This window comes from Pteronotus mesoamericanus, unplaced genomic scaffold (genome assembly GCF_021234165.1).
Source record: "Pteronotus mesoamericanus isolate MK-2021 breed Mesoamerican mustached bat unplaced genomic scaffold, CSHL_Meso_final contig_20, whole genome shotgun sequence".
NCBI classification, from domain to species: domain Eukaryota; kingdom Metazoa; phylum Chordata; class Mammalia; order Chiroptera; family Mormoopidae; genus Pteronotus; species Pteronotus mesoamericanus.
Window position 1 is genome coordinate 69062963 of NW_026555085.1, and position 20565 is coordinate 69083527.

The 20565-nt window shown below is 40.5% G+C and overlaps 1 protein-coding gene across 1 annotated transcript in view; it reads left to right on the forward strand.

Moving 5' to 3' along the window:
• The first annotated feature begins 2082 nt into the window (after nucleotides 1-2082).
• DSE (dermatan sulfate epimerase) overlaps nucleotides 2083-20565 on the forward strand; it is a 60461-nt gene continuing 41978 nt past the window's right edge. The window contains exon 1 of the mRNA XM_054569855.1: nucleotides 2083-2265. The gene's annotated coding sequence lies outside the window, so the exon portion shown is untranslated. The remainder of the gene's footprint in view (nucleotides 2266-20565) is intronic.

Consider the following 20565-nt stretch of genomic DNA (forward strand, 5'->3'; position numbering starts at 1 on the left):
AATCAAGGCTAGTTGCATCCTGGAAGACTCCATAGGGTAGAATTGCAGATCTTTGAGGCCTACTGTATGGGGGACACTTTTCTAGAGGTGGATATTACTCAGTAGCAGATTTCCAGGTCAATGGAAGGTAAAACTGGGGATAAAGCAGCAAATGCCAGTGGTACCACTGCCTCCTTTGAAAAGTTCTCAACATACTGCTGGTACATTATGGTTACATGGGAAGAAGAGTTTAAAACGTTGACGCTTAAACTCTAGCCCTAGAGATTCTGATTTATTGGTTTGGTGTGGGGCCTCTATTAAAAAGTATTTTATCAAAGCTCCCCTGCTGATATGATGTTCTAGGTTGAAGAATCACTGAGCTAGATGATTACTTGTTGAGAGGTTAAATAAATCAAAACAGATGCTTTTTCTAAGGTCTCTTCCAAATTTGAGAAGATAAATGGAAATGAACACATGGGTTACATACTACAGCTAAACATTTTCACAATTAATCATCTCCAGTATTTGAATTATTACATGTAAATCCCTTAGCATAGTAACTGGTATCAAGTAACTCTGACGTATAAGCTATTTTTATTGCATCCTCTCTATAACTGTCCTAAGGAGGTATTATTCCTCTCCATTACAGATGAGAAAACTGAGGCTTTGAAGTTAGTTTTCCAAGGCCCCCAGTAGTAAATTGCAAAATAAGGATTTAAACCAGAATTCAAAGCTAGTTCTAAATTCTCAAGCCCTTTCTCATCTCCTCCACAGGCCACCTCTAAAACATCTGGAAATCTATGCAAATCAGTGGTTTACCTGAGTAAACTTCGCAAGAATTTAACAAAACCACTTCCTCTTGACCTGTTTGTAAGGAATCTCTTCAAATGCATTTTCTGGGTGAGAGAAGCCTAGCAGCAGGCGTCCACATTTTTTTCTAATGTGGCCTAAGGAAACTCCTCTGTAGGTCTGGAGAACCTCTGAGGGCAGGGGGCATGGGTGGAGGTGGCTCTTTACAACTCAAAGCACTTTGAAGCAAACGGGGAAAAAAAGCACTGCTCTCAGGTGAAACATCTCCAATTCTAAGGAATGGGTAAACATCTGTCATTCCTGTGCTGTCTAGCTCTAGTAGGTTAATTACATGCTAACGCAGAGAAGCTAAGTTACCCTTGAGGTGATGGCCTGTTCATATCGGACACTTCCCCGGAGCCATGTTGGTGCGGTGGCTGCTTTCAGAAGAGGTGCAGGAACTTCTCCAAGGGGGATGTGACTACTAAGGTTGCAGAACTCAGATGGACAAGTGCTCCACTCTCCTGTCCCCCCACTCACCCACACAGGCCTAGGAGATAAGATAAATGGAATTTCCTCTTGTGAGCAGCAGGTATTAAATGCTCTGTTCCTGGCCCCTTTCTTTTGATGATTAAAATCCATTCAGTTTGCAGGGTTCTGTGGTTTCAATTTAATTTGTTGTTAGTACAGTTACGGCAAGAAGTACCTCTAAGTATGTGATTTTCTGCTTTTTCTCTGAGAACAGAGTAAAACCGAATGCGGGAGAAAAGGAGGAGTTAACTATTTTGGAAAAGGCGAGTGGAGTAGGCAACAGCCTCCCCCTCTCCCTCCCCTCAGAAAGGTTCTCCAAGTTTTCCTCGATTTCTTTCTCCGAGCTCGATGGAAGCATCAGCCCCTCCCCCTGGGCCTCCAAAAGTATCTTTCGTTTGGGAGCGATTCCCGAGTCGAACCCAAAACGTCTGGGTCATTAGAAACTATTAAGAGCCAAGTTAGAGCCAGAGGCCTGGCAAGGCAGGCGTGCGTGGAGTCGTGGCCGGAGTGGAGGGGAAGGCCGGGCGTAGTTCGCGAGCCACGAGTTCGGGGAGGGGAGGAAGGAGGGGAAAGCCGGGCAGGCCGGAGGTCGGGGTCCCGCAGGGGGAAGGGGTCCCCGTTTCCCCCTCCCCATCCTCGTCTCCGAGGGCTCTGGTGACGTTGCGGTTTCCTCCTCCCTCCGGCTGAGCCTCTGCGCCCGCCGCGTCCCGCCCTCCTCCGGCTTGGCCCACACCCCACCCTCCACCCTCCCGCGCCCGACCGGCTCGAAGTAGCGCCACCCGAGGCTGCAGCGGCGCATCCCGCGGCGCGGCGCCCACCGGCACCGATGGCGCGGCGGGCGAGCTGAGGACTTGGCTCCGAGGGCGCCGGGCGCCCTGGAGTTGAGGGGGGCCGGGAAGTGGCTCTGGAGCCTGGGCCGAGGCTGGTGGGGCGACGCCCGAGAGGGCGAAGTCGCGGCAGGGAGCGGTGAGCAGAGGGGCGCGCGAGGGGGCGTACAGGGCCGTGCAGCGGGCGCTGCTCTGGATTCCTCGCGGCACAACTTTCTTTCTGAGTCTTGGGCGGGCGGGAGGCGGAGAGCCACGTCCCCAGCCGGGTGCCGAGCGCCGTGGGCTGCGTCTCGGGGCCGGACTCGGCGGGGTGCCTGGAGGGTGCGCTAGGCGTGAAGCCGGAGCGGTGCAGGCGGGCAGGCAGCCTAAGGGACAGCCGCTTGTCCCTTTCCACCTCTTGAGCGCCCAGTGCAGAGCCCGGCGCACCGTAAGGACCCGGAGATCGCTTTCGATGTGTTGGGTCTAGCTTAGCCGCGATTTTCCGGACGGCCTGCGGGGCTCTGGCATCCTTCTGCTCGTGGTTGGGGGACGCTTGACTCACAGGCTGGGAAGCTCTATAAGCAATGCCACATGGGCTCAGGATCTGTTGCGGCTGGAATCCGAGCTAAGTTTGTGACCAGAGAACTCGCTCATTTTCATTGCTCACTTGATCGAGGCAGCAGCCTCTGCTTAGGCCTGCTGGCATGAAAGATTGAAACCGAATCCATTGCTTAAAAGGAAGGGAGTGCACCTTATTTACCTGCAGTTCCTTAGGTCAGGAAATGACACAGTTTGAAGGGACCTTCGTGCAATAAAATTATTAAAAATTATTTTCATTAGTTATGGTATAGAAAGTCATGGTTTAGTTAATGTTACATTAAATTTGAGAATGGATGTTCTCACTTAGAAATAGTTTAACAATAGGGTTTTTTAAAAGTATTTTTCACATTATAGGATTTAATCATCTAGTAATTTACCTTTTTCTCAGGTTTTTGGATTTCTCAGTAATTGATAACCTGTGAAATGAAGTATGTGCAATATTTTGTTAGAATATTCAGACAGTACTACTAAAATCTGAGCACAACAATGTAATTTGCAAGGAAGAAATAAAATACAGGATTATCAATGAGTATTTGCCTATTGTGTGCTACTATTTTCTTTTAAAGTCACAAAACTGATATAAGTCCTTTTATGAAGTGTGTAGGTAAAAATGTGTTCTAGTAAAATGGAGAAAGGATTTAATTTGATACCTCCGCTATTTATGAACCGATCTGTGTGGGTTCAGCAAAAAGTACAAGGCAGTGCTGGCCATATAGAGGTACAGGAGGAAATGCGCTAGGTCTCTTGGAGATACTAATGTAGACAGGGAGAAAACCTAAGTAAACATTTGAGACTTTGAGAGCTTGGGAAGCATCATTTTTCATTGATTGGCATATGTCAGATCGGTGTCATCATTTTAGTTAATTAAATAAAAACTGACCTGCAAAGTACATTTTTACATTTAGGTTAAAAGAAATTGATAGTACAGTCACCAAATAACAGGGAATTCTCAAAAACCCCCTCAACAGCTTGGACAAAGATTTGCAACAGAACACACTGTTGATAACACAGTTTGCTACTGAGGGGATTTTTGGGACCTTTCCAGATCCACTGGGGAGACATTGTTTAAAGTTCCTACCTCTGGGGTTAGGGGCCTGGTTGTGGGAAACTACGCCTAAGAAGTCAGCTAGGTTGGCCGCATGAGGTCAGGACTATCATAATCACTTAACATTTGTATGTGCATCTACATTTGTGCTTACAAAATTAGCCTACAATTTAGTTTATACAGGTCTTCAGTGAGATTTGTGGTCCTTTGTGTTTGGTATCTGACAGTGCTGCTTGAGAGGACCTGGTGGTTTTCCATGAGGCGAGGTTCTTAACTTCACAGATGTTCCCTCTCTTTCCCAATGCTTCATTATAAAGATGTTGTAATCTCTGGAAGTATTTTAAAATCATAGGTGAAAGTGCATTCTGCAATTAAACAATAATATATATATATTTCTTAATGTTATTTGTGATAGATTATTTTGGTATTTATTTCTACTGCCTTGGATCACATTGTGTTGTATGAAAGCCATTATAGGATTCCCTTTCAGTATTCTGATTTCAACAAATGACTGGAGAGGAATAAGGGAAGATAAAGTATTTAAATTTGGGTTTTAATATATCAGTAATCTTTGTTTCCAAAAGGAGTAACGGAATTGCTAAAGAAAGATTAACGTTTTGTAGTTGCAGCATATATTGAATGGTATTTAACCACTGGCATGTTTGAGTCCTAAATACGTATAGTAAACATTCTTATTCTTTTTCACCACCGTAATAAAAAGGGAACTATTGTCATTATCCTGTGATGTGTGTGTGTGTGACAGGCCTTTGAGGAGATCTGACCTGTGGTGGAGGTAACATCATCATCATAGTGGATGTGGTACTTCTGTTTACTCAGAGGGGCTGGATCTTTGCCATTCTGAAAGAGGGGGCAAGGCACCTGGTGAGATCCAGTGACCAGCACCCTTCTGAAAGCGTCTAAGCAGCGGGCAGGGCAGTTCTTATCACTCATGCCGTAGGGTTTTCTCATTACTTTCTCTTCCCCTATAGTGATCTGTAGAATAAAACTCTTTGGGGGTCACCAAGTTGCCAGCAGATATTTAGATGACACAATAAAATTCTCTAAACCTAGAATCAGTGCCTAAAATGGGAATTTGGAAAGTGTATAAACCCAGAGTACCAAAAAGAGAAATTATTTTCCCATGAAATTTGTATGGTGAATTAGAGGCAGAATGGGAAGTAGAGATTAAAACTGCAGAATCCTGACGCACTGACCCATTTGGCCATAGCAAAAATTAGAAATGGATGAATTTCAAAAAGTCTTACCAACTCCAACGCCCAATTCGAGTAGAGAATTCCCTTTTAAAAAATTAAACTTTTCATTAAGTGGACACTTTTCATTGAATAATTACTTTTTTTTTTTTTAAAGGAAACCTTTTTATATATGTTAGTAAATAAATGCAGTCCCAAGTTCTGACCCATCTAAATTTAGTGTTTCGCAACCTGTAGTTATGTATAGAACAGTGACTTTGTTAGCTGATGGTGGAGAAGTGTTGCAGAAAAGAATCAAACTAGAAAGAGAAATGCGCAGCACTATGGATGGATTCAAAAGGGGCCATCGGGGTTAATAAGCTCTTTACAAATTTATACGTGTTTATACAATTGAAGGACAGGAAAAGTCCCTATAGATCATACAGCTATGTGAATACTTGCATTTTAAGGTTGCCTAGTCCTTTTCAATTTTTTTCAAATCTAATATTTTCATATTTTAGCTTAGTGGATGATGTAGAGCAAGTGACTTCTCTTTTTTAGGGGTGGGGAAATGGAAATGCTGTGAAAATAAGCAACCTATTTATAATCCTGCATGTAGTTAGTGGTTCATCTTACATGTGGGATTAAACTAAACTGCACGTTTAATTGTGCTTTTCTCCTTTATGAACTCCAACTTTCTATTATTAAAGACTCTTGCATTTTATTTTATTTTCCTGGAGATCTAGGTTATTATCCCTTCTGATACTCACTGCTGTCCATGAATTGTCAGCTCCCTGGAATGCTCCTGTGCTGCTCAGGATTCTGTAAACTGTCACAGACCTCCTCCCACTGCTCCCTTCTCTTCCTCTCTTCTGTATTTCTTCTCAGGCTTTGCAAGGATTCCATTGTGGGGCCTCTTTTAGTTTATGCAGGGCCCTCTGCTTATCACTCAGTTCTCATTATCTGGCCTCAGGTCTTTGGGTGCTTTACCAAGTGTGTTGCTTACTCCTGCGTATCTAGGCAAGCTCCAGCCTGTTAAGGGTGTAGATTCCAGATCCTCTTTCAAATGCCCAGAAGAGTATAAACCTGCAGGAGGCAGAGTGTTCAGAGACATGGTTGGAGATGACAAGGAAGAAGACGGATTTGGAAAGAGGAGAGAAGATTGTTGAGGTCATGTGTTTGTTTCTTGAATGCAGTAGTGTGTTCAGTCCTTAATTCAGAATAACACTATGAATTTCAACGTGCTTAAAGATTACCACTGGATTTCTGTTTGTTTCAACTCTTTTGGAATATTCCATAAACATGAGTTTGGTTAGTGTTGTCATCAAAGGTTAGTAAACAATTTCTAAAAGTACAGAATTTGCCTCTTCAGTAACATTTAGAAGCTATAAACACACGGATAATAAGCATGACCTAATTTAGCATTGCATGTTTGGGAGTAGTTACAACTATTAGGTAAGTACAGCCCTGTTTTTAAACATGTAACAAGAGACATATGCAGTTAAGTCTCAGATGTGCATATGTGACACATTCATTGTTGATTTATGGTTATTTGTGTCCACCTGCTTTTCCTAGACATGGTCAGTAAGTTTGCAACTGAGTGTGTCTGCATGCCCCCAAATTTTTCTGGTATTACTGATATAATTAATAATGCCTCTTTCCTCCCCAGTTAATGTGAAAAATAGGAGGACAATAATAACAAAACTCCTTGTGTGTGTTTAATTAATGTGCAGGCACTTTTCGAAGAGATTGAATAGGTTCACAGTCCGTTAAAAAGGCTGCCATTTAAATCTGAAATATTTGTTGCACCCACATGCCGTAGAGTTGTAAATGTGTGTCTGTTGATTAAATCAAGACTTTTGTGTTAAACTTAGCTACTAAGTGACAGGCATTTAATACATGCAGATGTGATACCACAACAAAGTTGAGTCAGCATTTCATAACTCTTAAAAGAGATTTGTAAAGGAAATCGGCTCACCAAGCTTGTGGGTCTATAATATTTTTATTGATGAAGTAGGCAGGCAATATACTGACTTTACTGTTGGAGTCTAAGGGCAATTGCAAGAAAAATGAGAATTGTTAGCTTCCCGGAGTGGAAGGTAACAACATTAGGTTACTTATATAAATTCTGGTGTAAAATGTGATCTGCAGATTATGCTGTGAATCTAGTAGAGATAGTTCATTTAAAGAAATCATGGACTACAAATTGACACTTTCATTTAGAGTAGTCCTTTAGACTGCAGTATTGAGTTATTGCATTTCTAAAGTTAGCTTACATCCAGAAAGTTGTGTCAGTGACAAGAAGCTCAAGAACTGCATGATAAAAATCACTGTAAGTAGTTTAAACATGTTTCATGCCAATGTGCACTCAACATCCTGGCACACTGAGTAGAGCAGCAGTAAAGACCAGGATGGCTGGGCTACGGGACAATGCTGCTTACCTTCCTTACAGCTCTGAATGAAAACTTCTCGAAGCTGGGCTATGTTTGTTGTTTGACTGTATCTGAGGACAGAGTGCAAGCAGTGTGTTTCTAGAATTTCACAAATTCTGGTAAAGAACTTTTCCTGGGGACTTGGCAGTTCAGTGATGTCATTCCAGGGGGCACAAGTGGGTCCAGGCTCGCCAGCCCCGTGGATAATCAGGCCTGGGCCAGCTGGATTTCGGAGTCACCTGCAGTGTTTACCCTTCTCCCATGGGGGGAATGGGCCCGGCAGGAAAGAAAAAGTCGCCTGAAAGGGGATGTTGAACAGCTGTTTTCCATCTTCCCTGAAGGAAAAGGAGAGGAAGTAGACTTATAGCTAGCATCAAGAGGGATTTATGCTAAATACAGGGAAGTTCTTTGGAATTTTTAACCTCTAGAATAGATTTCTGATGGAGGCCTTTGAGGTCTCTGTTTAGAAAGGTTTAAGGGAGGTTGTCTTGAGGGAATATTAGCATTTGTCTTCTGAAGTCCAACTTTATGACTTCCGTTCATCTGGAGTAGAAAATCATAGAAATTAAAGATTATTTAATTATGATTGACTCTTAACAACACAGGTTTGAGTTGCGTGGGTCCACGTATATGCAGATTTTTTTCAATAAATACGGCCCGTAAATGTAGCTGTTTTATGATTTTTAAGATAACATTTTCCTCTAGCTTGCTTTATTGTAAGAATACAGCATATAATTTACATGCAAAATATGTATTAATCAACTGTTTATATTTTCAGTAAGGCTTCCTAGTCAACAGTTGGCTATCAGTAGTTAAGTTTTTGTAGAATCAACAGCTCTGTGCAGATTTTCAACAGCTATATGCAGAGCTGGGGGTTGGTGTCCATTGCACAAGGATCAACTGTGTTGTGAATGTAGAAGAAATGGTCTGTTTTAGTGTCTGAAATACAAGTTGCCTTTATAGTTTCTACTTAGCATTTTTATTTGTTAGTACAAAGTAGTGTCTAACTGGTTAAATATTGATCATATATAAGATTCCTTTAACTTTCCATTTAGGTACACATTACAGTAGATGAAAGTCCTCTATGGTCCATCTGTTTTTCCCTCAAATAGGTCACTTCACATTTCTTTTTTATTCTAGAAAATCTTGAAAAAAAGGTTTTGGCACCAGACTACAGTGTTCCATTTGGATTTTCAGTAATGAGTTTTACATTTCTCTGCTCCGCATTTTCCAGTAGAACTAGACCGGCACCAGCGACCGCATGGACGTCCCGGGCGTTCATCAGGCAGGAGTCAAAATACACAGGTTGAGCCTATCAGAAAGAGTCTTCTCTCATACACTAGATTTCTTGTAGAAGTATTTATGGTTAAAAATAGTAATGGTATTTATAGAAACAATGTGTGCTTTGTTTACCAATTGCATTGTTTATATGTGCCTATCTAGGCAAGCTCTAGCCTGTTGAGGATGTAGATTCATTTCATTTTTGTTTAGGAAGATAGAACCTCCTATAGAATCGATACTGTGGTTTCAGGCCAGTGGTTCTGTTTTTCTCAATATTAAAATTAGGCAGTATTTAAGATGTAATGATCTTAAATGAGGGTTCATTTTGATGAGCAGAAAGTGTTTGCAAATACACTCTCAGCCGGTATTGGGTCAGTGGTCTGGGGCGGGGCGGGGGGTTGCTAAAGAATTAAGCCCAACAAAGACACTGTCTTAGGCGGTTGGAATCAAGTGTTTCAACTTAGTTTTACAGCCCGTAGTTGTAAAGCGGTTTTGAAATGCTTTTCACAATTACCTTTCTCAAAGAAAACTGATTCTTGGGAGTACTAAAAGAGCTGCAGAGTTATCTTAGGTAAGCGTGTCTTTTGCTGGCCCCTTATGAGGTTAACTTCTTTTCTTTCTCTTTCTTTACTGTAAAATCATCAACAAGTTAGACTATGTTGGTTCTAATGAGAACCCAGGATAACTGGAGAGTGAAATAAGAATCCGTCTGTTGCTTTTGTGCAGTAGTTCAGTTTACCTTTCCTAAACACGGGTGTGAAATTTTAAGATCCACCTTTTTTCCTAAAGAAACCAATATTGTTCAGATTAGTTATCCATGTGCTATGAGAGGGTTCTAAGATTTTCACTGTTAATTTTTTAAAAATTTATTGATTTTTAGAGAGAAAGGAAGGGGTGAGTGGGAGAGGGAGAGAAAGAGAAACAATAATTTGTTGTTTCACTTGTTTATGCAGTCATTGGTTGATTCGTATATGTGCCCTGACTAGGGATTGATCCTGCAGCCTTGGTGTATTGAGATGGTGCTCTAACCAACTGAGCTACCTAGCCAGGCATATTTAAATTTTTAGACTTTTGGGACTTGCATAAAATTCTATATAAAATTCAAATTAATAAATGGATTTGAGTACTGTGGGAACTTGGGAACTTTTAAAATTCAATTTTCCCTCTCCTTTTTACATTTCATGTTGCAAGTTTTAGGTTAAGTTGGACCACTTCCAGTGCCTCTTTCTTAAGGAAGAAATGTGTGGCAATATTTATTCTACTAAATTGCCATAAAATGATAAATCCTGTGCCTAAAAAAGTTGAACTGAGCTAGCAGCATTAGGCGGTTACATAACAGATCCCTCTTTGTGTGCTTACACCTTTTTTCTCGTTGGTGAAGCCACTGAAGTTGGGTTCAGTGATTGCAAGTTTTAGAAAAGATAAATCTGTGTTACTTGGCAATGAATACTTTGATATATAACTTTTTCCAATGTACTTTTGAACCTGGAGAGTCAGATGAAGGAATGTTATACTTTAGCGATAGAAATACTGAAAGGATTTAGTCATTCAGCAAGTATTTGCCAGGTTGTGTTTGAGGGGATATCTGGGTGGAGGTGAAGAAGGGAGGCACACAAAATAAATATAACATAGTTTCCAGCCTCAGGGAGCTATAAAACTTGGTTGGAGAAATAACTGAGCATGAATCTTTGTGAGAACAATTAAATGCATGCAGTAGAATCACAGGCTGAAGAGATCTGTAAGGGTTGCATGGGCAGAGAATACTCAGCTAGGAGGGGTGAATGAACTGGGTCTCAGAGCATTTCATGCCAAAAAGGGAGGGGGGAAAAACACTGTAAGGAGGGCAAATGCACAGGAAGAGGAGTGAGCAGCAAAATGGAGTGGCTGCCAGGTCAAGGAGAACTTAGAAAAATGTGGAAGTTCACTTAATGACATTCTCTCTTCCTTCCCTTCCTCAGTAAAATCCTCACCATTGATACATTAGATTTTTGCCCCTTTCCGAAAGCATTCAGTTCTTCCTTTATCCTGTAATTTGGGACAGTGATATATCACCCAAAGTTATAGAGGACTGAACTTCACCAGTGTAAGTACAATGTCCCTGAACCTTAATACTCTTATCTCCAATACCAAACGGAAGAAGTCACAGAGAGTGCCATACTGGAAAGAAAAAAGGCAAAAAATAGATCCTTCCAGGAGGCAGGGAGCACAGCAGCATCGCAAGGCCTGCTGTGAAACGTCCATTGCTGTGGCTATTCTGGGAATGGTTCGGATCTAAGGCAGACAGGAGATAGAAGAGCCAAGGACAGCTCATTCGGACACACACAGGAAGAATGTCATGTGAAGATAAAGGTAGAGTGGAGTGAAGCATCTATAAGCGCTGTAGTACATTGTACCTCCAAATGGCTTGTCTTGGTACCCAAAGATTCTTATTGCTTCTATTTATGTAATTGTATTTTACAGCTATGTAATTTTATGAATGGTTATCTCTGAGCTTTTAAAAGTTTACATCTTGACACATTAATTAATCTATTTAATAAATAAACTCTGAGGGTTTATTAAGTGTCAGGCACCCTTCTAGGTGTTAGGGATATGACAGAAAGCTAAATCCCTCATGGAGTTTACAGTCTAGATGGCAGAACCAGATGCATAAAAGTGGGTAAATTATATAATAGATTAGAAGGTTATAAGTACAATGAAGAAAAAACAAGAAATAACATAGTTTCCAGCCTCAGGGAGCTATAAAACTTGGTTGGAGAAATAACTGAGCATGAATCTTTGTGAGAACAATTAAATGCATGCAGTAGAATCACAGGCGGAAGAGATCTGTAAGGGTTGCATGGGCAGAGAACTCAACTAACTCAAGGAGGGAGTTAGGGAATGGTGGTGGTTGTGTATCGTAAGGGCGTAATTTAAATAAGATCGTCGTGGACAGCCTCACTGAGAAAGTGTCATTTGAGCAAATACTTAAAGGGGGTGAGGGAGCAAGCCCCGTGGATCCCTGTGGGGACAAGCACACAGGCCCTGAAGAGGGAGGACTCCTGACGTGTACAAGAATAGCAACGAGTAGCCCTGGCTAGGGTGGCTCAGTGGACTGAGTGCCAGCCGGCCTGTGAACTGAAAGGTCACCATTTTGATACCCAGTCAGGGCACATGCCTGGGTTTCAGGCCAGGTCCCCAGGTGGGGATGTACAAGAGGCAACCACACATTGATGTTTCTCTCCTGATCTTCTCCCTCCTTTCCTCTCTCTAAAAATAAATAAATAATATCTTTAAAAAAAAAAAAAAGGAATAGCAACAAGACCACATGGTGAGAACTGGGAAAGACAGGGTAGAGTTGTAGGATGTGAAGGCAGAGAAGCAGCAGGGCCTTGTAGACCATGTAGAGCCTTGAGAGCTATTGTCAGCACTTTGATTCTTACTCTGAAAGTGATGTGGAGCCATCGCAGGGTTTTAAGCAGAGCGGCGACATAATCTGAATTATGATTGGACAGGATGGCTCTGGCCCTGGTGTTGAGAATGGCCAGTGGGAGGCGAGGGTGAGGCTGAGAGCCTAGTTTGGAGGCTTTTGCAGCAATTCAGGCAAGACATGGTGTGGCTTAGGCCGTTACGGGGGTGGCAAAAGTGGCTGGATAATGGCTATATTTTGAGGATGGAGTCAACAGATTTTGCTGATGGTTTGGATATGGATGCGGAAGGGGGAAGGAATGGAGGGGAGATTTGGGCCTGAAGTGCTGGCAGGATTTGTTGCCAGTGACTGAAATGAGGAAGTCTGAGAAGGCAGTGCCTGCATCTTTCGGTTAATCACATCTGTGTCATTGTCTTACAAACCAAATCTGTGGTATTCCGGGATTTGGTTATGATTCATAAGAGGACATTTGGAAACTACTCAGATTTTGATGCTAACAAACTATGATTTGTGAGACAAAAATGACAAAAAAGTATATACAGAAATGTTTGAGTATGTGAAAGGCCACAAAACAAATTATCATTGGTCAGTATCTGAAGATTGAAAAATGGAAGAATGCTTGAATAGAAGTAAGAAATAAAAAAGAGCTTTACATATAGTGCTAAAAGTATCACTCCATCTGTACCCATCCAATAAATGAAGTTTTTATTTCAAATTAAATACACTGGAAATATAGGTTTAATGCCAGCAAATTACTTTCCCATGAAATTCTTTAAAGCCTTTTTGCCTGACATCTGTGTATTTCATTTTTAGACGATATCTAAAGCTCTTAAGCTATTTGTAAGTCCAGTATATTCGGCTGTGTACTGTGTTCCAGTAGTAACATCCTTTTTCTGGGTGTAAGTCAGAAAACAATAACAAAAGTTGAGTAAAGAGAAGGATTTGGTGAAAAGTATCACAACATTTTTTATTCTAATGGGATGAAGTGTTATGGCAAGACTCATAATTCTAACAGGAATTTAGATGATCAGACTAAAAATGAAGATTGGTATCCCCAAGACCACTTTTGGGCTCAGTGAGTCACTAGAAGGACTCACATAAAGCTGTTACAGTCGGGGTTTAATACAGCCAAAGGACACAGATGAAAATCAGCAAAGGGAAAAGGTGCATAGGCCAAGCAAAGTCCTAGAGAAACCAAGCACAGGCTTCCATGTGTTCCTCCCTAGTGGGGTTACACTTCCAGCAACAATATGCGACCACATGTGCCAAGTGTTGCCAGCCAGGAGAGCTCACCCCAGCCTTGGTGTCCAGGGCTTTTATTGGGATTCAGTCAAGTAGACAGACTGTAGCCTCCCAGAGCAAAGCCAGCAGTTTATCATAAATCACATTTAGTATAAACTCTCTGATCACACTGGTGCCACATGGCTCAAGGCCTCAGGCATACAAAAATCTCTTACCAGGCAGAATATTACAAGGGCTCCAAGCTTGTCTACCCTGAGCTAGACTAGGGCCAGCACTGAAGACAGGCCTTTCTTAGAAAGTGTGGTGTTTGAGCAACAGGCTTGCCGAGTTAATTCTTTTCTGCATAGTATGGTAGGGCCTTGAACATGGTATTAGTGCTTCGTAGAGTCATTATTATTAGGGGTAAACTTAAAGGACCTGATTCTGGAGGAGATGGGATAGGGACATACCCAAAATATGCACAGTTCTAGCTAACTTTATAAATGAGTGAACCAGAGTAGATTACATACAAGAGGTTAAACATATTTTGTGGTACTTTGCCTAAAAACCTATAATTGATGTCATGACTCATCCCAAAGAAGTTTCCTGGTACTGGTCTAGAAGAGCAGAAGGATGTGTGTACTAACTGGAATCAGGAAAGAGGTAGAAAAGAGGTTATGTAGCCTGAAAGCTGATGTTATGGTAGAGGAGTTACCTCATGTGACTGTGGAGTCTGAGAAGTCGTGGTGTAAGTTCCAGTCCATAGGCAGGAGAAGACTGATACCCCAGCTCAGGAAGGAAGGGAGGGAGGAACAAGCGTGGGGGCGGGGAGAGTGAGGGAGAGAGGGAGAATGTCTGTCTGTGTAAGTATGTGTACGTCTGTATGTATATGTTAGTATGGTATGTCAGTAAGCTTTATCTCTATATAATTTTGTTGATGAAGAGGTAGACTAAATTCAAAGACTTTTTTTCTTCTTGGTTGTGTTCAGTTACTTGGAATATGTACCTTGAAAGTGATGTGCAGTTGAGCAGGAAGATGGAAAACCTCTTGGCATCAGATACTTTGTATTGGTCAAATTATTTGCTATTTTTAGTGTCTTGAGGGTCCCCAAGGTTATGAATATACAATATGCTGTATCTAGTTTTTATGAGCACTTCCTCCTGGCATATGGCACACTTCCTCTGGGTTGGAATGATGTTGGTCTTCTCCTTAACATGGTGATGATGCTTCTGCAAGCCTTTATTGAACACCTTGTAAATCCTTGGCACCCTTTTATTGCTTGAAGTGCATTAGCTAATTTAAGATCACAGAAACCCTGTGAGGAAGATATTATTATTTCGTCCATTTTACAGAGGAGAAAACGAGCATAGCTAAGAATGTGGTGATGCAGGGATTCAAACCCTGGGGAAGTCTGGCTCCCGCTTGTGCCCTCACCTACTAACCATGTTCTGAGGTGAATGATAGTTAACTAGTATTTTGAAGGGACCCTTAACCAGAAAGTGGGAAGTGTTTTATAGGCGTTATCTCATTTAATCTCCCAACCAGTCTATGAGAGAAATGCCATTTTTATCTTCACTTTAAATGAGGGACTAGGTTTAGATGGTTGGCTTGTCTGAAGCCATACAGTGGTGCAAAAAGCCCGTCCACCGCCCGTGGCAGTCCTCTTGGCTACCCTGTTGGTCTCCCCTCATGACTTTACCGCAGGGAGAGAATTTTTGCTTTAGTTTTCATGAGCATTTCATGGGTTAGTTTAATGTTATTTGAAACTGTATATTGTTATATTTAGCTATTGGCTTCATTATCTCTGTTCATCTTCTTTTCTCTGCTTTATTTTTTTTAGCCAGTAGTGCCAGAAAAGAGTGTTTTCATGCTTAAAGCTATTGCTGAGAAAGCTATGGGTGGTTTCTCAGACCCTTCCAGAAAACCTTTGCTTATTTACTGTTCAGAAAAAATTTGAAAACAAAGATTGTTAATTTTCATTTGGAGTTGGGCACAGTAATTTAAATAAATTGCTTTGGACTAAGAAATTCCTATTTAACTTTAATGGCAAACAGAGTAATATAAATACTGCAGTTAAAAAAAAAGGCTCAGAAACACCAGTTTCTTAGATTTTTTTTTTTTTTTAATCCTATAGTATTTAGGGCAGAACATAGTTTTTTCTTGTTTACTTGCCGTGCACATTTCCTGGATTTAACAGCTGCTCAGGACATACCTGAATTCATTAATATATATAAGGAATTCTGACCCCCCAACATGGATAGGGATTTGATATTCCAATTCTGGAAAACAGTACATTGGAAAACAATACATATGTATAAAGTACTACTTTTTAAAAGATTCAGAATACCGAAAAGAAATACACTCAACATTTATACTCAACATTATTCTGAAAGTAATATCAGAATAAAAAATTATGAAAATATTTTAAGATATTGTATTCCAACACAGTCATTAAGAAAATTAATTAAAAGTGTAATAAAGAAGTACCAATCAGATGTCCAACTGTTAAACTGCTAGATAAACTAGAATTTAGTTACAGCATAACTCAGAAAGTCTAACCATTTTACTCTCTCGTTTAGCCTTTTTAAAACCAAGTTAAGCGCTCCAAGCAGTTGCTTCGGTGGCTTTGCAGACCCCCCACCTCTACCCTGCTTTCTCTTTGCTCCATTAAAATGATGCAAATTTAATTAACTTCTTTCTACATCTCATAAGACAACCACTTTCTCAAAGGCTGGATCTTAGTGGTTCTTAGTTTTGTAATAATGTTCAGCAGGCAAAAACTCTACTACTAAATTAATGCCTTCAGTTAGATAGTCACTAAATTACTCATTCAAGTAGTCTCTGGTGAATGGAAGATGGAACCTTCAGACTTGACACCAGAAAATATGTATAGCCATTTTAAACATAATTTAGATTAATTATTGTTTTCATAAAAGGAAGTTGCACAACTGTCATTGTTGATGTAGAAAAGAAGTGAGCGTCAGATATATCATGAGAAAATGTGGTATGCAGAGAAACTTTCCTGGGGACAACATAGGAAAGTTCTTGGCCTGCACAGAGCTTCACTTAACTTACAAACCTAACCTGAAGTTTCTCCAGTGTTGAGTGTGGAGGTTGTGAACACCATTATTATACACAGTGTGGTTTTGCTGTGTGGGTTCAGGGTTATAATTACTCCCTCAGTAGTTTGTGTAAATTCTTGGGGGTTCCATATGGTATAATTTCATATTGTGGATTTTTGTTTGGAAATGACTTTTTAGGGAGATATATTTCATTTCACCCTTAAATAAGGAAACAATAAGCCCTCAGTAAAAGGAACTTTCATTTTGATTAAGAGCCCTTGGTTTTTAAAATTTTCTTTTTTGGCTGAGTCTGCAGACTTTACACATCAGGGAGTATAATTTTAGGGAATGATTGTATAGTACCCAAACCATATGTTTTCTTAGGATTTGACATTTTTAAGAATAATGTTAGATTTATTTCACTACAGAAATTTACCAAGAACACATAAGGTTTATTTTGCTATTTAAGAAAAATTATTTTTCAAAAAAATATTCTAAATATACATTTAATAAAATGGAAATAGAAAAGTAAGGAGAACTTTTTAAAATGTATACATTCTGCAAATTAAAATATGTGGAAACAGTGAGGCCATGGTAAGATGTTTCTCAGGTATTTAGAAATAGGGTTTCTCTGAAAGTTAAATCCTAGATTAGATCAGAGAAGGAAATGTGCAGCTCTGTTAGGATATATGAGCGCACTCAGGCCACCAGAGTTTGCCAAAAACCAGAATGGAGGCCTAAAGAGGGAGGGAACTTGGGTTTTAATGGAAGCACGGATAAGGAAGAGTCGTAGATGCTAACTTGAGCAGTGTCTACATATTTTGCAGGGGAGAGGGTATGACGTCAGCAGCCTTCAGTTGTCTGGTCTGCTGGATCGTTTTAGGCCTTTATTGTTTATCCAGTCTTAGTTTGGGAGGTATTTGACTCTCCTAATCATGTAACTAACTACTGGGCCCATCCATTCGGTTGGGCAAACTGGAACGGTATCTCTTGGGCGAGTGTGGGCCTGGTGGGGGTGGTGGCAGGAGCGGTGGGGGAACGTACATTTTGCTCTTCTTTCCTAAATGTCATTACAATTCAATTTTTAAAATTTTGTTTTTAATGACATCCCAGATGCTGACAATAGAGCCCCCTTTCAAGTGCAGTTATGGCGGTGATCTTGACTGGCTGAGTCACCCTAAGCCTCGGGCCCCTCCCATTGCTTGTGTTCTGACTCTTCGTTCACTGGACACTTATCTAATAATTTTACTTCCTGTGTAGTTTTTTGGTGAAGCCAGAAATCATTCCCAGTGTGCTTAATTGTTGTATTCCTTATAAATGAATGCAGACATTCTGGTTTCCTTCATGTTGGGGGAGGAGAGTTTTAGTTTTATTAACATTGGAGAGCATCTCCTGATCAGCTGGGATACTGATGACATTGACTGAGCCTAGCCCAGACTGTGGACTGAGGTTAGCACATCAGTGCTGACAAGGGCAGCAGATGTCCCATGAGTACTCAGGTACCCCTTTCGTAATAGAAATTTGTTACTAGGAAACAGCTCCCCAGCCAGAGATAGTTAGTGTTTCCCAGTCCTTATTCTATCACTTGGCCTTTCTTTTGAAAGAATACAGTAAGAAGTGTCACCTTTTGTACGTCAAGAATTACTGGCCTTGGGAAGTAATCAAACTCAGATAATAGTTCATTTTGTTGTTGTTCTCTTTGGGGGCAAAATCCCCAACAAATTCTTGAAATTCTCAAAGGTTATATGCTTTCTTTCCTACTGAGTGTTGAGCTTACTGCAATTGGTGTGTTGAAGAGTCAAGAGCATTGGTTGGAGTTTCAGCTATCTCTATCAGGTGGTATGATCCTGCCCTCGTCAGTTGACATCTGTGGTTCTCACTTTTTTGCTATAATAGTCAGTTTCTTTCATATAAAATATTTTATGGGTAGGATAATATAATTGTACATGTCTAAAACTTCTTTTTAAAAATTACAAATATTTATTGAGCTCTTACTTCATATCAGGTTCTTTGATAAGTGCATTACATAGTATTTAATCTCTCCATGAAGTTGGGGCCATTTTATGAATGAGAGAATGGAGGCTTTGGGGCCAGAAGTCAGTTGATCAAAACTAGTAGACAGGGCAGCTGCAATTATATATTCATGTCTGCCCCGTATGACACATATTATGTTAGTCCTAGTGCCGTCCTCCTTAGACTTGGCACATATTATAGAAGGGCTTTTAATCCATCTTAATTTGGGATTTGTTTTACTTTTTACAGGGTGATTTCTCTCTTCCATTCTTATACATTTTATGTTTTAAAATTTTTTAAATTATTTTTTAATCCTTTTTATATTTTGTAAAGCCAGAGGAGTTGAAAGAACTTTTGTACCACCATGCGTGTCATTTTTAAACAATCCCAGACCACTGGGGAACCCACTTCATTTTGGAAACTTGATGGACTTAATCTAGTTTTCAGTCTTTTTCACTTTCATACTCTTTCTGTGCTCTCCTTGTGGAACGATGGCAGAAATGTTGTTAAATTGTTAAAAATTTGGTTACAGAAAAGAACCTTGGCTTAGCATTTAAGAAATTTGAGTTCTAGTTCTGCCTCTTAAGTTTATTCTGTTAGAGTAACAGTAACTCTCAATACTGTTTTGCCACGTTAACTTATTGTAAGTAAAAGGTCAAATATGTGGAAAGCATTTCACACAAAATTTCTCTGTGTGTCAGGAATCGAAATAGCTGCAGTGGACAGTTGGAACCAGAGCTAAAGCAAAATAATTTCAGGCTTACTGTTGTTGTATGAGGACCTGCTTAAGGTGCTTAGAATTTGGACACCTTGTTAAATACTTTTTGTATCCTTTGGCTTGGCCTAAGCAAAATGCCAGACTAGGACTGCTGCGGATACGCGTAGGGCATGCAGACAGAGAGATGGTCAAACTGCTATCTGAATTGTCTGGTGGTGACAGGTTAATTCTTAAGGACTATATTGTAGTCATTAATTCGTTGTAAATTGGAGAATGTTTTGCTCTCTGAGCTGTGTAGAAGGAGACAAAAGAATGGAAAAGAAACCTGGATTAGGAATGCCAGCATATTATAGTGGAAGAGAAAAGACTTTTAGGGGAAATGAGGCCTAACAAAGTCTCTCAGGATGTTTCTTGACTTAGGGTAAACTGCATTATTAGAATCAGCTGTGGAGGGTGGCCTGTGATTTCCCATATTGAAAATGCCATGCTTTTGAGCTGGGCCAAGCACAACGTAAAGACTTAAGTGAGTTGGCTCTGCTGGATCTGCAATACAATGAACAAGGTAGAAAATGGCTTGAGAGATCATCCACAGACATCTGAAAGAACAGAATGATTTGTCCAAGGGGTGTGTGTGTATGTGTTTCATGGTAGGGAGAGTTGGCCGTTCTGTTAAACTCATTAACCTTTAAGGGCCATTATTTCACTTGGCATTCTTAGCACCTCCCAAAGTTTAGTCATTCAGGCACCACCTTCAACAAATTTTGCCTTATCCATTTACTTAAAAACAAACAAACAAACTTTTAAACTTAAATGTATTGAAACAGGAACTTAATGTATCTGTTGAAATCTCAGGTTTGTTGTGCTAGTTATAGTTTTTCCTAATTTTATTGAAGTAAGTATGTAGCGTAACACCTGTCCCTCTGTGGTTCACCTAAAATTATGTTGAGAAAAGCTCCTTTCATTTAATTTTAGCTCTCCTCTGTACAGAGCGGGTCCACAGAATGCCAGGGGAGAGGTTAAAAGGGAAACCCAAAGACTGGAAATAGGGGCTTTTGGTGGAATTTTCTAGACAGACTTAAGATGGTAGATGGGAATTAGGTTTCCCTGTGGGTTATTGGCCTAAAGTAAGTTTGGGTTAGACTTTAGTTAAGTTTAGTTTCTTTCTTTCTTTCTCTCTTTTTGGGAAAGCTACTAAATACTTTTTAGGCTAAGGAGTTTCTAGGCCTTGTGAGTGTTTCCCTCCATTAGTTTCCTAGCAGATGCTTTTTCTGAAAAATTCTAAGCTTGGCATTGACTTCAAATAAGAAGGAATAAAGTTTCTCCTTACTCACTTTAGCGATGATATCTACTCTGTCAGCTCCTAAGCCCAGGAGTTAGTTCAGTTCAGCCAGAGTTTATGAGCCGTCTTTTCTGTGTCAGGCACAGTACTGAGCCCTGTGATGCAAAGAGAAAGCTACGGTCCTGCCTTCTGTGAGGCCTGGCACATAAACA